The following is a 15,049-nucleotide window of genomic DNA, read 5'->3' as shown; positions in this document are numbered from 1 at the left end:
TTATTATCATTCTAGATTTTTGCCCTTCCTTTTTTTTTTTTTTTTTTTTTCCGCATCCTCTAATTCTAGCATGCATGTCAGATTTTATCTGGAAGATACTTTCAATTGTTTTCCTTCAATCTTAGGCTTTTTCTTCCTTCTATTACTGCATGCTCCTGTGAGAGCAGCACTTCATTCGCTGGATTCCACCTCCTAACTGTGGCCAATGTTTGGGGTCTGTGAATGAGATGATGTTCTATTATTTACAAGATCTGACACAGGACAAGCAGAGATACTACAGGTAATACCTCTGTGCCTGTTCTACAAAGCCTGGCCTGGGATGAAAACCAGAAAATCTGTGTTGGGTGAATAAATACTGATGGTAGTAGTTGACACACAGTCTGCGTATGGATGGTCATTAGGGTAGGTAAATGTTCTAAAATCCTAAGAACCTTTCTTTCTAAGGTTCTATTTTCACTAAATGAGAACTTCACATTTACTTCTGGGGAAAAAAAAACAACCCTGACTTTCACAAATATTCTGTAGCAATCCACTCAGTAACAAAAGCAGTGTCACTTAAAAAAGAATATTAAAAACTGAAGGACATATTAATGTGAGGGAAGAGAAAAAGTTAGCATGTAATGATAGATTAGAATTTAACTTTTCACTTAGAAGGCGTCTGTTTCCTATTTGTATTCAGCATATTCTATTCTATAAAGATGCCACACAGTGTATCAACAGGTTTCTTACCAATTTTCACAAAATACTGAGCACAACTTCACGTCTATGAATTAATTTTTGTCAGACTATTGTTTCCCCTCAGCAGTTAAAAAAAAAAAATCTTTAAATCTTACAGACATGTTCTTGGCAACCAAGATGTGATTTTATAGGGGTGCATGGAGCTGTAAATGTACTGAATGCCTCTTAACAGTGATTCATACGGGCTGTACTCATTCAGTGGATTTTCAGTTATAGCCTGTAGGCAGTATCACAACATGGACAGCAGATACTGTAGAATCATCACCTTTCATTCTTTTTTCCTCATTTACTGGTTGATGGTAGCAAAAATGTTGGTAAAGCACAAAAGGTCAGCATGTTCTTTGGCAGAGCTGAGAACAGCTCTGCCAAAGATATCAAAACAGTCATACACAAATCAATGAAGTGCCACATGCAGGCCAGCTATTACTGCATATGAAGTTGACTAAATCTCAGTGTGAATAAAACCCAATACATCTATATGTATATGTAATTTCCAAGATTTTTCTACTTAAAAATGAAATTGTAGACTCAGAAGGTGGTGTTTGGAAGAGCCCTTGGAGAAGTTCTATGTAAAATCCTTTCATCAAGAGAGGCGAAACTGCATTTAGGCATTACCTGAAAGTGTTTGTCCAGTGGGTTTCTGCAAACTTTCAACATGCCTAATGAGTCTATTTTGCTATTTCAGGACTCCTATCAAAAAGGTTGGGTTTTTCCAAACACATAAATTAAATCTTCTTTGATGCAAATTTATATAACTTCTTTTTATTTTCTCTGAGTAACTGTGGAGACAAGTTTATCACGGTCCTCTCTCAAATAAACTTTAAAGCAATCCGTATGAAGATTGCTATCTAATCACCCTCCCCAAACCTGCTGGTGCCTGGGGTAAGCAAGAACAATGTTCTCTCATAGTCAATGCTTCAATGTCTTGTAACCCAGACTCTCTCTCTCTCTCCAGTTTCTCCACATCTTTTATAACCAAACACAATGTAGCATTTGAGGTCTTTTCTGGGAAAGAGAAGAAAACTTCCATTGTCTCTTGTAAGATATGCATGATGCTGCTATTAGTACAGCTGAGATGAATTAACAACATGAAATTATTACTTCATATTCTGCTTAGAATCAGTCTCAAACCCCACCTTTCTCTTGGACCAAGCACTTGTTTGCATGCTTGACTTTTCTTTCTCAAGTATTGCACCATGCAGTCATTTCTGAATGTCATCCTTGTTTGGGTTTTGTTCTTTGTGATCCCTCACAGTTGGCTTGAACTCTAGTCCTTGATGGTTCACAAACCTCTAGCATGTTGTGTCACATGTCAGCCCACGCTTCTCTGTCATCTCAGCTGTTCACTGGAATGTTGATTACTTTGCTCAGGAAAGGCCCTTGCAGAAGCACATATAAAGAAGGGCACCAAATTCCTGAGGTGTGCTCCTTCAAACTGTATTTCCAACCAGTTGGGTGCATTATATTTGTACCAATGTCCATTAACTTTCTCTTGTGAGTATCATGTGATGCTACTAAAAATCTTACTGAAGTCAAGAAATATCTGGATATAATGCTTCAAACTTATCCACCAAGTCAGAGGCTGTTCTTCAGGTCCCCATGCTGATTATTTTCAGTCTTGCTGATGTCTTCTAAGTAATTCCAAACTGATTTTATAGTTGCTTGTTTGAGAACTCTTGCTGGTATTGAGTGTAGAATCACTGGTTTATTGTTTGCTAAGTCCTTACCAAACACAGGCACAATATTTGATCTTCTGTCACCAGAATGGGCACTCTTGCTGCTTCTCTTCTTCGGTGGTGCCAGTGTTTCCCTCTTAAGTGACACTGAAAAGGGAAAATATCTACAGTATTATATTCTCAAGTTATGAACAGAATCTTGTTTTTCAAAAGGAAAAATAAGTGAAAAATATTGTGGCTGATTGAGCCTAGATTTCCAGGAGAGGGGAGGAAGGTGTGAGTATACTTTGGGTGTGGCAGAAAAGACAGTAAAAGACATATGTCTTTATACAGCACATTATTCCTACTGTTAATCCTTGACTTCTAACAACCTTTTTCCAACTCAAAAGTATCTCTTTCTCTCATTTTCTAAATCAGTTTAATTTCTCTAAGAGTGTCCTGTAGGTGACCCACTTCCAATGCTTTCTAGAAACCCAGCAAGAGAATATGAGTGAGGTCTGATTTTTTTGCACATTTGTTGCCTTCAGATAACTCTAGGAAGTTCATGACATATGATTTCACTTTGTAGAGACCCTACAGCTTTTCATCAATATGCTGTATTTATCTGTATGCCTACCAGGTGTGATCTTCAGAACATTTCTGTTATCTTGCCTGGTATACATCATATTTACTTACCTGATTTTCCTATGAATTCTTCTTTCCTTTTTTCATCTGCAGTGAAACAACTGATTTTTGCATCTAACAGCACCATTTTAATGGCACACCATTTATTCACTGGTTTTAGCCCAAAGAGCTGAAATTCATTGTGTTGTAAGACTTTTACAGTAGATTCTTTACATTTTCTTAAGTGCTCAAGCAGTGATTTAATGTTTTCACAGATATCATTCTGCAGAGTAAAGCCAGATCCTGAAGTACCAGAGATTAACATGGCTCCAGTGTTTTCAGCATTGTGTTAGAGTTAATAAAACTAACCCAGGTGTTTACTAGTTCCCTGTCTATGCATTAGCACGATGGCTTTTTAATTTGGGTATCACAGTCCATCCACAGGACATTACATTTGATGAATGCCTCCTGCTGGAAATTGCCCTCGCCCCTCCTAATAACTCAAAGTTGTGCTCATTTTCTCTCCTTCACTCTCCTCCAGCCTGGTATCCCACTAGAACATGCCAGTGCAGTGTCATTTCACCAAACGTAGAGACGTCTGGTAATCTGCTTCCAGGATGCCTGGCTGAGTATGATATCTGAACTTTTCATGTATTTGTTAGTGCTTAAAAAAAGAAGTGCAAGTGTTATATTCATGGTGCAATGATTCAGGTCTTAGAAAACACCTGCAGTAGAGAATGGGCAGGTAAGAGAAAGGGAGTTGCAGTAAACAGTGTTTTCCTCCATTTAACACCTTTCATTTACCAGAAGGGATTATGGAAAGGAGCATAACTTTCTAGCTCAGGGATTTACCTTGCTTCTGAAGCAGCTCCTGAAAGCCAGTAGAGACGATGTGTTGAGCACCAACACTCCAGAATTTCCGATTGTGTTACTGCATTATGGTAAAACCAGAACCAGCATAGCGTGACTGACTCACTAATCCCAAGGTGTAGCGTGCCAGGACAGTTGCCAAGTTTTCAGACTACGTCTTTGTTGTCTTTCAGGCTGCAGATTGCCAAGATATGTGGTTTTGGCTGAGTGGAAGCACTTTTTGTTTCAGTATGTCAACATAGCAGGCTGGTAGATCAAAACATTCTATTACTGAGTTCCGACATGCATGGGACCTGCCAAAGAAAGTGGTTTCTTTATCACTTCAACAACCAGGCAGCACAAGATGTGTTCATCTGTGAATGCTTGCTGTTGATTCGTTATAGGTTTAGGAACACTGAAATGGTGGCAACTTATATCTCAAATGTAAGGTCATGGGCAGAGGAGAAAGTTGTTCATTGAGAAAATTAGGATATTTGACTGCAGGTCTTCAGGCCAGAAATCTGCCTAAATGTGGTGTTTACATATTCATTCACCATTCACTTATCCACTTGCTCCCAAGACTGAGCGGCCTTTATCTGTGTGCTGCAGAGAGTTTCTGTTTTGGTTTTGCCTTCCTTGCCTGCCTGTTATGGCACTGTCAACAAACATTCTTTTGTTTGCTTTGTATTAATGCTTTGTACTCTGCATCCTTAGTGACCTTGCTGTAGTACAATTGTGTGGTTAGCCAGCCTTCAGCGGAAGCAAAGGGAGCCTTTACCATCTGCCAGTTCTGAAATTGCATGATGTTCAGCTTTATCTCCCAGGGAAGCTCCAGTTCACTTTCTTCTCCGGACCTCTAAAAGGCCTCATGTAGAGAGTTAACATTGGCTAGAAAGTCAGTGCCCACCTTGGTCCCATGAGTGAGTCTGGAAGACAGCCATTTCCCTGACATAAATTGAGACTGAAATTCTTCAATGTCCACCACTGAATATGCAGCATAATAAGATTTAATGAACTCCAGCTATTTCTACTCTCCCATACCTTTAGGCAGCCAGAGGCAATATCATCCATAAACATAAACATTTTGGTTTTGATTACTCTTTCTGATACTTCTGATTTGTTTTGTTCAACCAGGATTTCCTTCTGAGTTTCAAAAAAAGAAACTCTCTACTATGGTTGAGGTTTGTGTCTGACCAGAAAAAAAATTAAGTGAACTCCACTAAAACAAGAAGCAAAACCATAGAACTGATCATTTGACGACTTGGGACAGTTTCTGGATATAAGAGTTATAGAAAATAGATAAAAAGAATGTCTTCAAAGTCAGGTGTGGCTTCACTCTAAAGCACCTCCCTGTTGGAGCTGACCACCACCAGGCTACCCAAAACTCCTTTGTAGAACACACAGCAAGGACATTCATGAAGCAGGTTCACCCAGGTACAGTGGAAACTTGCAGACCCCATCGCACTCACATGTACACCATCTTCTGCTGAAGAAAATTTCCTAGCAAAGACTGGATTCCAAGATTCAATGTCTGATTAAAATGGGAAAAAGGTTTTTGGGTGAAGCAAGAATGCTTGTAAGAAATCAGAGGCAGACTTAATGCCTGTGGGGACTGACTCTGTTCCTGTTGCAGTTGCTGCCTAAAAGACAGTGGTCCAGAAGTCATCAACTGATTTAACTGAAGGTTTGAAGGAATCACAAAGAGTTAGTGAGGAAATACCAATCCACAGGAGATTCTGGTAAAATGTGTTTCATGGGGAATGAGTCACATGAAAAGCCTGTCTGGAATCCACCAGTGATATGGAAGAAACAGAAATCTGGCTTACTGAAGACACAATTGCAGATGGCACAAAAATCAAAGGAATAGGAATTAATAGCTAAGGAAGGCCAGTATACTCTGGCTCTTTCGTTGTGATAGGAGCAACTAAGTAGTGACAAAGCCTGGGCCAAGGGGTCCGTGTCACTTCTGTGGGTGCTCAGGAGGCTGGTACCAAAGGGTGTCCATGTCAAGGGTGTCGTATCCAAAGGGACATATTTGGGGGCCACAGAATGCTGAGCACCCTAGCATAGGAGTGTGGGAGGGGAGAGGAGGGCCGAGCCATAACAGATCCCCTTGCCGTCAGTGCCTGCCACTGGGCTGGGGACAATGGCAAAAGCTGGGAGAGAGCAGTGATTTGGGTGAGGGTGAGTACATTTAACTAATTGCAGAGAAAGGGAAGAGGGAATTCAATCAGAGTCTGAGTGTGTATGTGAAGGGGAGGGGAGGATGTCTGAAACTGTAGGGCTCTTTGATAACAGATAAAGGCAGGATAAGATATAGTTTCTCAAAGTTGCAACCTGCCAGATTTAACACTGGGCACAATTATCTGCTGAAATAGGAGGAGTTGAGAAACTCTCCAGCACTCGGAGTCCCCGTGCCAAAGGTGGATGTTTCTGCCAGGAAAAGACAAGCACAGATGGGAATCAAATATGTCAGCTGCTGAACAAGAGTTCACAGGTCATGCTGTTCCAGAAAGCCAGCTGTACCATCACCTGCTCTCTGCAGCTCTTCTGTCTGGGTTTGTGATGGGCATTTGAAACCAGAATCAAGTCTGTTGGTCACTAGTTGTTGGGACACTTTGCAGTCACAGCTGAAAGTTGTTATCATCATCCTGACAGTCATCATCATTGTCCCTATTCCTGCTACCATTGTTATTTGTACTAACATAGATCAAGATCACTTAGTACTGAGGGCAGTAGGGACACTGTGTAGCAACTAAAGCAACAGTGCTTCTTGACTGAAGAAAAGGTCTGTGACTGTTAATTAACAAATACATAATAGAAATTGCCTGTCAATCTTCCCTGCCTCCACCCCTCTTTTTTCATGAAATCCTTACGGATCTTATGGATTACAATAGTTTACTATCAAAAAAAAAAAAAAAAAACCAAATCTATCTCAGAAAAGTAACTACTTTATTTGTCTGTTTTACTGAATAGTGGGAAACCTAATCTCTGCTGCCCAACTGGGTGTGTTTGGCTGTTCCTCAAACTAAAACAAGACTTGGAAGATTAAAGTGGAGCTTGGCTCAAGATCAGGTGAATCAGCACATTTATAATGCCACAAAATGGCCTGCAGGATGGCCTTCTCTTCTGTAATTACACAGGGATTTTATGTGTACAGGCAAAGGAAGTAATTTGATTTATCTGTTCTAATTAAATATATGATGTGAGGAAACAGGGATATGTCTGTTTAAAACATGCTTTAGGTTCTTTTGGTGAGAAAGTGAATGTGACTGTAAGTACTGTGCTTTAATGTGACTGTAACTTTCCTATTAATGCTCACACTATTAAATGTCATTTATGTAAGAAACTGTAATGGCAGGTTTGGACTGGCATTTGGAATGAACTATACTCAGAATGCATGCATTTCCAACTTTTTATATTACATGAGCTGATTTTCCAGTCCCTTGCAAGTTACTTGGGGTAAATCCTCCTATCCATGGAAATGAAATGAAATCCAGTTACTGCAGAATCAGGACCAATGAAGATATTTGAGCAAATTAATTCCTACACGCTGTAGTGGAAGCCAAGTATGACCCACATGCGGCCATGGTCTCTTTTAACTGTGAAATAGCCATGTTTCCTTAGGAGGAGTATTGAACACTGACATTCAGGATTTTTTTCTTATCTGTTGGTGAATGCCTGATCACAAAAGTCCTGCCTTTGGTTTCAAGAGGCAGGGTCAGCCCTGAGCTCTAACAAGACAGTGTTAATCAGAAGAAGTAAAGAAGGGGAGGCTTGTAGTGGGTGAAAGAAAAGGATTCATGAAGTCAAACTGTCATATACTGCTTAAAAATGTAACAAGAAAGTGAATCAGGTTCTCCCATTGTGCCTGTCTTATCTAGGGCCAAGACAAGCTAGATTATTGTTGGGAGTGTAATTAAAAAATAGTGTCAGTGTTTTAAGACCATTAAAGAATGTGCTATCTTAACAAAACACTATGTGTTTTGCAGATCCTTTAATATATTTCTGTGTGTGACGTTTTGAAAAGGACTGGGATTCCTAAAACCTGCTCAAGCAGTGAAGAGGACAAGGGCTCTAGAGGGAAAAATGGTTTTGTGCTGGTGCCTGTTTACTGTAAGCTGGAACTATTATTTATTTATTGTCATTGGTTTGTACTGGTGTGAGTTTTGCAGAAGGACTTGATATTCCAGCTGTTTAGGAATGAGAAATTATGCTGTAAAGACAGCAGTTGTGTTGGGATTTTTTTGTTTTGTTTTGTTTTTTGGGGGTTTGGTTTGGTTTGGTTTTTGGGGGGGGGTGGGGTGGGGTGGATTTTTTAAATTGTTTTTGGTTTTTGATTTGTTTTGTTTTCCTGAGGATTAGAGCTAGGTTTTGAGGGAGGAAACAGAATCTGAGCAAGTTTTGGTCCTACTGACTGGTGTCATTCCCAGGGAGATATATCTGGCTAACAGCTTGTCCTGGGAACTTAAAATGAACATAAAAGAGAAAGGGTATTACCTGTGCCATCCAGGAAGGCTTTGGCAACATTAGCCTGGAAAGCTACCAAGGGAAAATGGTATTTCTGGAAGAAATTAATGACTTACTCAACTCCATAAGCTGGTGGTACTAATGAGTCAGAGAGCAGGGCATCTTGGTTAGGTAGTTGAAAGCTTTCTGCTGACTGTGAGCAATGGATTTGCCAGGGCAGAGCCCATCCAAAACTTGCCAGCAAGCCAAGAAAAGGGCGAGGCAAGTACATCTGCTTCTGACTTTCAGGAATGGAGTGCACATGCTGCCAGGGTGAAATACCCATGAAGGTGTCTGCTAGCTGTAGGTTTGCTCCCCAGTGGTGTTTGAGAAAAGCCCCAACTCCTGCCTTTGTACCTCTGCTTCCCCAGGATAACAGCAAAGGCTCCCATCTTCAGTTTCACCCTCTACCCCGGGGTGGCTGACATACAGCTCATCCTCCACTGCCAAGAAACCTGTTGTTCTCTGGAAAGTGGCTGTGACTGCCCTAGACTCCCTTATCCAGGTTGTTGATAAAGGTATTAAACCACACTGGGCCAAACACTGAGCTCTGGGGAGCACCACTTGTGACCTGCCACCGTTGCGGGGCATTTGGGGGCAGCCCCGGGGTGTCCCCCAAGCTGTGAGGTCGCTCGCAGCAGCAGGCAGGCAAGGAGACTCTACACGGCTTCTGAGGGTGCTCATTAGATGAGGGTTTATTGGGGGTCCTACCCCCAGGAATCAGCATGGTTGCTGAGGGAGGGAACGGGGAGGAAGTGGGAAGGGAAAGGGGAGAGAGGGGCCAAGAGAGCAGCGGTCAGGAGACCAAGAGAGAGCCTCTTCCCATCCCACCGGCACACTTCACAGGGGGATTCCAAGTGGGTGCGGGATAAGGCTTGGGCCAATGGGATTACAGACACATGATGCTTCAGGGGAGGATTACAGGATGGAATAAACACATTTTTGAATAAATACGTTTTTGAGGGGTGAGACAAACCATACCATTTTACTAAAATGTAACACCACATGCCACCTGCTGGATGTAACTACATTCCCCATCACTCTCTGGGCCCAGCCATCCAGGCAGTTTTTTTACTCAGCAAAGGGTGCTGGATGCACTCCAGGCCACGAACAACCATTCTCAGAATGTTGTGCGACACAGTGTCAAACACTTTACTAAAGTCCATGTAACTACATCCACATGAACCTTTCCCTCATCCACTAGGTGGGTCATCCTGGAATAAAAGGAGACCCAAGTTGGTCAGGAAGGACTTGCCTTTCAAAAATCCATTCTGGCTGGGCCTGATCCCCTGGTTGTCCTGTACATGCAGTCAAGTTGTTCTGCTCCATAACCCTCCCAGGCACTGAGGTCAGTCTGACAGACAGACTTGTAGTTCCCCAGATCCTTCTTATGACCCGTCTTGTTGATGGGCATCACATTTGCTAAATTCCAGTCAACTGGGACCTCACTGGTAAGACAAAACTGCTGGTGGATGATAGAAAGTGGCTTGGTGAGCAGCTCTGCCCTCCCCAAGTACCCTTGGGTGGATCTCATCTGACCCTGTAGACTTTTTGATTTCTGAGTGGTGTAGCAGGTCACTGAGCATTTCCCCTTGAGTTATGGGGGATTTCATTCTGCTCCCCATCACTGTTTTCCAGTTCAAGGGGCTGGGTACCCTTTGGACAACTGGGTAATCCTCACTATTAACAACTGAGGCAAAGAAGGCATTAAGTACCTCAGCTCTTTTCTCATCCTTTGTCACTGTGTTTCCCCACTCCCCACATCCAGCAAAGGATGGAAATTCTCTTTAGCCCTCCTTTTATTGCTGGTGTATTTAAACATGTTTTCTTGTCTTTTATTGCATTAGCCAGATTAATTTCTAGTTTATCTTTGGTCCTTATTATTTTCTTCCTGCATAATCTGCCAACATCCTTGTAGTCCTCCTGAGTTGCCTGCCCATTCTTCCACAAGGCATAAATTCTCTTTTTTCCCTTGAGTTCTAGCCAAATCTGGAGTCCTGTTCTGAGTGCTGACATAGTTTTAACCTCAACATTTTGCTTAATCCCTACACCACTCTGCTCGCACTTGAGAAACTTGCCCTTTTTTGCTTCAAACATTGCTGCCTCACACAATGACATATAAAAAGTGAGCTGTCTCTGACAACTGGATGCCTACCTTTTAACTGGAGAGAGCCAGAAGATGTGGCAGGAGGTAACCTGTCAGGACATAAAGGGTGTGCAAGAAGGAAGACACCAGCTGCCATTGGATAAGCAGATGTTTTACACCTGCTGTGAGATAATCCCAGAGGTGCTGCGATGTGAACTGCAGACCATGAAACACCTTGCAAAAGAGCAGTGCCAGGGATTGCAGACCACCTCTGTGTATTGAGCAAAACCTGTTGGAAACACAGATTTTTCTCACATCTTCATGCTAGTGATATAGAGTCCAGGGCACAGTCTTGTATGCCAGCCCTGAAATCCAAATGTGGAAAATTGCTTTCTCATTCTCTCAGCACAGGACATAGGGATTTCCCACACAGCCAAGTGAGAATGAGCTGTAATGGGAAGGCTGCCGGGGACTTTGTAGCTCAGGGGGCTCCCTTGTTTCCTCCTCTCCCCCATCTATGCTGTGTTCACTGACACCAGCGAGGTCCTGCTCATTCTGCCCTGATAGCTGCTCTGGATCAGTCACTTGCTTTCCTGGGCATTCCTCAGGCACCGTGTTCCCTCCCTAGTCTGTGGCTGTGTGACCCAAACAGGGCACAGCTCAATGGCACTCATGAAGGCTGCTATGGGCAGTGCCTGCTCCTGCCTACTGGCTGCTTCCTCCTCTCTCTTCCAGTCTCTCTGGACTTGTCCTGCTAGGTCTGTAAAATATCCTGTTCAATCACTCTCAGCTAGTTTTAACCTACCTTGCCATATACTCAAATCTGCTCACCTACAGCTTCTGATAAGACTCACATGACATACCAAATACCCTCCTGAAATCCTTACTTGTTGTACAAAACCTCTTCACCCCATCCAGTATAATCCTGTTCCCCAGATTACTGGCCTCTGCTGGCAGTGGTAAAACATATGGACTGCTGCATCATTAACTCACTGTGTGCACACAGACATTGTGCTAGGGAGATTAACAGCATTGCTGCTACTGCTGCAGCCTCCTGCTTTTAATTACAATTCCTAAATCCAAAACACTCCTTCCAATATTTATTCTTCTTGCTACTAATACATCTGATATCTGACAGAAGGCCTTCTCATATCACCTGTAGGCTGCAGGTTGGCCATACCTGTAGTTTTAGTTTTTCTCTGTCTTGCAGTGCTTCCTTTTTTTACTTCCATCACATTAACCAGAAGAGGCAGGAAATCTTAAAATGTGTCAGATCAGGGTTTGTCATCCTCAGGAGCTTTGGTCTGTTCAGCTGGACCTCTGTTTCAGCATGGCTGGGGGCAAGCTGGTATTCACAAACCTGGAATTTTCATTTCCCCACAAGACCCATAGGGAAGGATAAAGTGAGTAAAATTACAGGTATATATTTTATCCCCAAACTTATCATATTGAATAATGACACTGTGAACTGCATGATCATTTATCAGTGATCAGAAACAAGCGTGGCAGTAAATAGTCCATCACTACTGTTTCCTACCAGGGACTGTGGGGCTCATGACTCCTTAGAAGAGTTCTCCTACCCCTAATTTTAAGTTTCACACAGTGGTATGGTCCATTTGTGAAAAGAAGGTCTTGAAGAAAAAGACCATTTTGAGCACCCAGTGGTCTTTCAAAGACAAAAGTGCTTTAAGAAAACCTAGCTCTGATGTAGGAAGCCATAAAAATAAATTACATTTAATTATGGAATCTGTCCATATATATAGGTTATGTCTGTCTATACATACATATATAGAGAGAGATTGATATATCTACACCTTGCACACTTTACTCTTTCAGTTTTCTTGTTCAGCTAAGGTCCTGTTTCAGAAATTTTCCTGCTTAACCTTCCTCCTTCGTTATATTATAATAAGCATTTGTTGCTGCCTGATGGCATCTAATTCAAATACCTAGCAAGATCAAACTCAGGAGAAAATAAATGGGAGCCACAAGGCCCTCTATAAAATAGCCTACACCTTTCACGGACTGGAATGGGTGTTTGTCAGTAATGAGGCACTGTAATTAAATTAAGTAAGCCTTGGCAATACCTCTGCCATATCTGCCTGTACAATGCTCCCCTAAGCAGCAAAACTCCCACGGGAAATTAAATACAGTGCATGTGTATTAGCCAGTCTTATTGTTTGGGTGTTCCTGAAGCTAAGAAACCCTCACTTCTGTCTTCTAAACAAAGGGAGGGAAGGTTTTGGGCTTCTCTGAAATTTGGGTGCAGTTCAAGAGCAGACACCACCTGGGTCACTCTGACATGCCTGTCCTGGGGCGCAGGTGACCATGACAGGCAAGGAGGTGGAAGAGACACCTTGGCTCTTCTCCTTCATTTACTCCCCTGCTGTGGCCTCTTTCCCCTGCAGCACATCTAAGTATGCGTATAATGTGAATAAAACAATAGTAATAATAGTAATTATCATCAAAACACTGAAAAATCATGCTGCTTTCCTAGGATGAAAAGGTTCAAATACAAGTTGCCCTTTTCTCAGGAGACTACTCAGTCTAACTCCTCAAGTGGCCATGGGGGTCCTTCATTATCCATTGAAGTGGTGGTGAGCTTTCCTATTATTGGGAAAGTCATGAGAGTGTGAGGACAGCAAAGGGCATTCTGATGATAATGCTATCATGACAACTCCTCTCTTTGGTGTTTTGGGGGTGCTCAGTGCTTCTCAAGGATTTTTTTTTTTTCCTATTAAAGGCCCCTGTCACCCTACAAAAATGTTGTGGGGTGAAAGATAGGAACTGTTTTGTCAGCATGCTTTTACCTAAAAGTACTACCACTTCCCATAGCCTTCTGAATTATCTGCAATCCATACTGTAGCAATTACTTGCTTGTTTTTGTTGTCTTAATGTAGTTTTTCTTAAATTACATGCTTATTAGACTGGAGAAATAAGACTATAAATGTGTGAATTAATGGATTCTAAATACACTCACTAGATAAGAAAAATGAAAGCACAGTTGCCTTCATAATGAATGCAAAGTGTTTGTTTGACATTTCTTACTTTTCAAAAATAATTTCATCAAACTCAGCTTCAGAGTTTTCTTTGGAAACCAAATTTTCCAAACTGTTTCCCAGATGTTATCAGTATTCTCAAATCTTTTCAAAACTGTTAGACTTGAGATTGCATTTTTTTATAAACAAGGAGTTAAAAAAATTACTTGTATCTAGAAGTGAGGTAACACTTCAATTATTTCTAAGATGAAAACTATCAAACTGTTTTCTGCTATTAAATATGATGGTAAGGGTGACAACATGGCATTGTACTCCAGTGTAATTAAGTTCTTTCCATTTTCCCATGAAACTTAGCTGCTTCAAAGTGTATTCTCAGAAAATGCTAACTTGTTCAAGCCGTGTAAATTGCTCCAGAGTGTAATAGCTTCTGCATTACCCTAATTTTCATGTAATTAGCTTTTTTAGAAATTTTTGGTGGATTTTTAAAAATAGAACCAAAAAAAAGAAAAATAAGAGAAATAACTGGGAATAGGTAGTTCAGTAAGATAATCTCAATTATAAGACAAATTTTAAAATAATAGTAAAGGAATTAAGAAATGAAATTGTTTTCTTCATATGAAAAGTAGAGATAACTATATTGCTTGAGGTTTGAAGAGAAGGTGCATGCAAGGTAAAACACTAGAGATACATGCAGGCAAGTATGGTTTAGACATCAGTTCAGCATCTTTTCCTAAAAGAATAATAACACAAAGGTATTTTCAAATATCATTTGATCACTACTTTCACAGAGCTTATGTACACAAAACATGAAAAACTCTAAGAATAGAAATGACAGGCAGAATTAGTAAAATCCAAAATCAAATCAGGTACTTACCTAAGAAAAGTAAACATTCCAGAGAGCTGAAATAGTCTGTCTGTGTGCAAGGGGTCTGTGTCCTCTCTCTTTGCTGCGTTCACAACTGAGCGCCCCGCAGCGTGGTGGGAGCTGCTGCGTGTGCCTCCTGCCTTGTCCGCTGCAACACCTGGTGTCGCCAGCTGTCGGGAAAGGGGAGTGGACTTGGTACACTCTTCTTCTGATTTGCACTGGTAGTCCCTGCAGCGCCATTGCAGAAGTCAGAAAACACCCAAATATCAGCTGTGTAGAGAGAAAGAGAGTAAGAGAGGAAGAAAGAGAGAAAAGAGGAAAGAAAAGAAATATAGAAGAAAGAGATTAAAATAAAGAGAGAGAAGGAGAGAGAGAAATAGAGAAAGGGGGAGAGAGAGATAAAAAGAGAGAAAGAGAGCAAGAAAGAAGGGAAGGAAGGAAGGAAGGAAGGAAGGAAGGAAGGAAGGAAGGAAGGAAGGAAGGAAGGAAGGAAGGAAGGAAGGAAGGAAGGAAGGAAGGAAGGAAGGAAGGAAGGAAGGAAGGAAGGAAGGAAGGAAGGAAGGAAGGAAGGAAGGAAGGAAGGAAGGAAGGAAAAAAGAGAAATAAGGAATGAAGGAGAGATAAAAAAAGAACCAGAAGAGACAGCCCTGCCATGGAAGCTTGGTCAGATGCTCAGCTGATGTACATCAGCAGAGCTTCTTCCCTGTCTTATGTTGGCCTACTCCAG

This window comes from Taeniopygia guttata, chromosome 3, assembly GCF_048771995.1.
Source record: "Taeniopygia guttata chromosome 3, bTaeGut7.mat, whole genome shotgun sequence".
Taxonomy (NCBI): Eukaryota; Metazoa; Chordata; class Aves; order Passeriformes; family Estrildidae; genus Taeniopygia; species Taeniopygia guttata.
The sequence above is the reverse complement of the archived record's forward strand: the minus strand, read 5'-3'. Positions refer to the sequence as shown.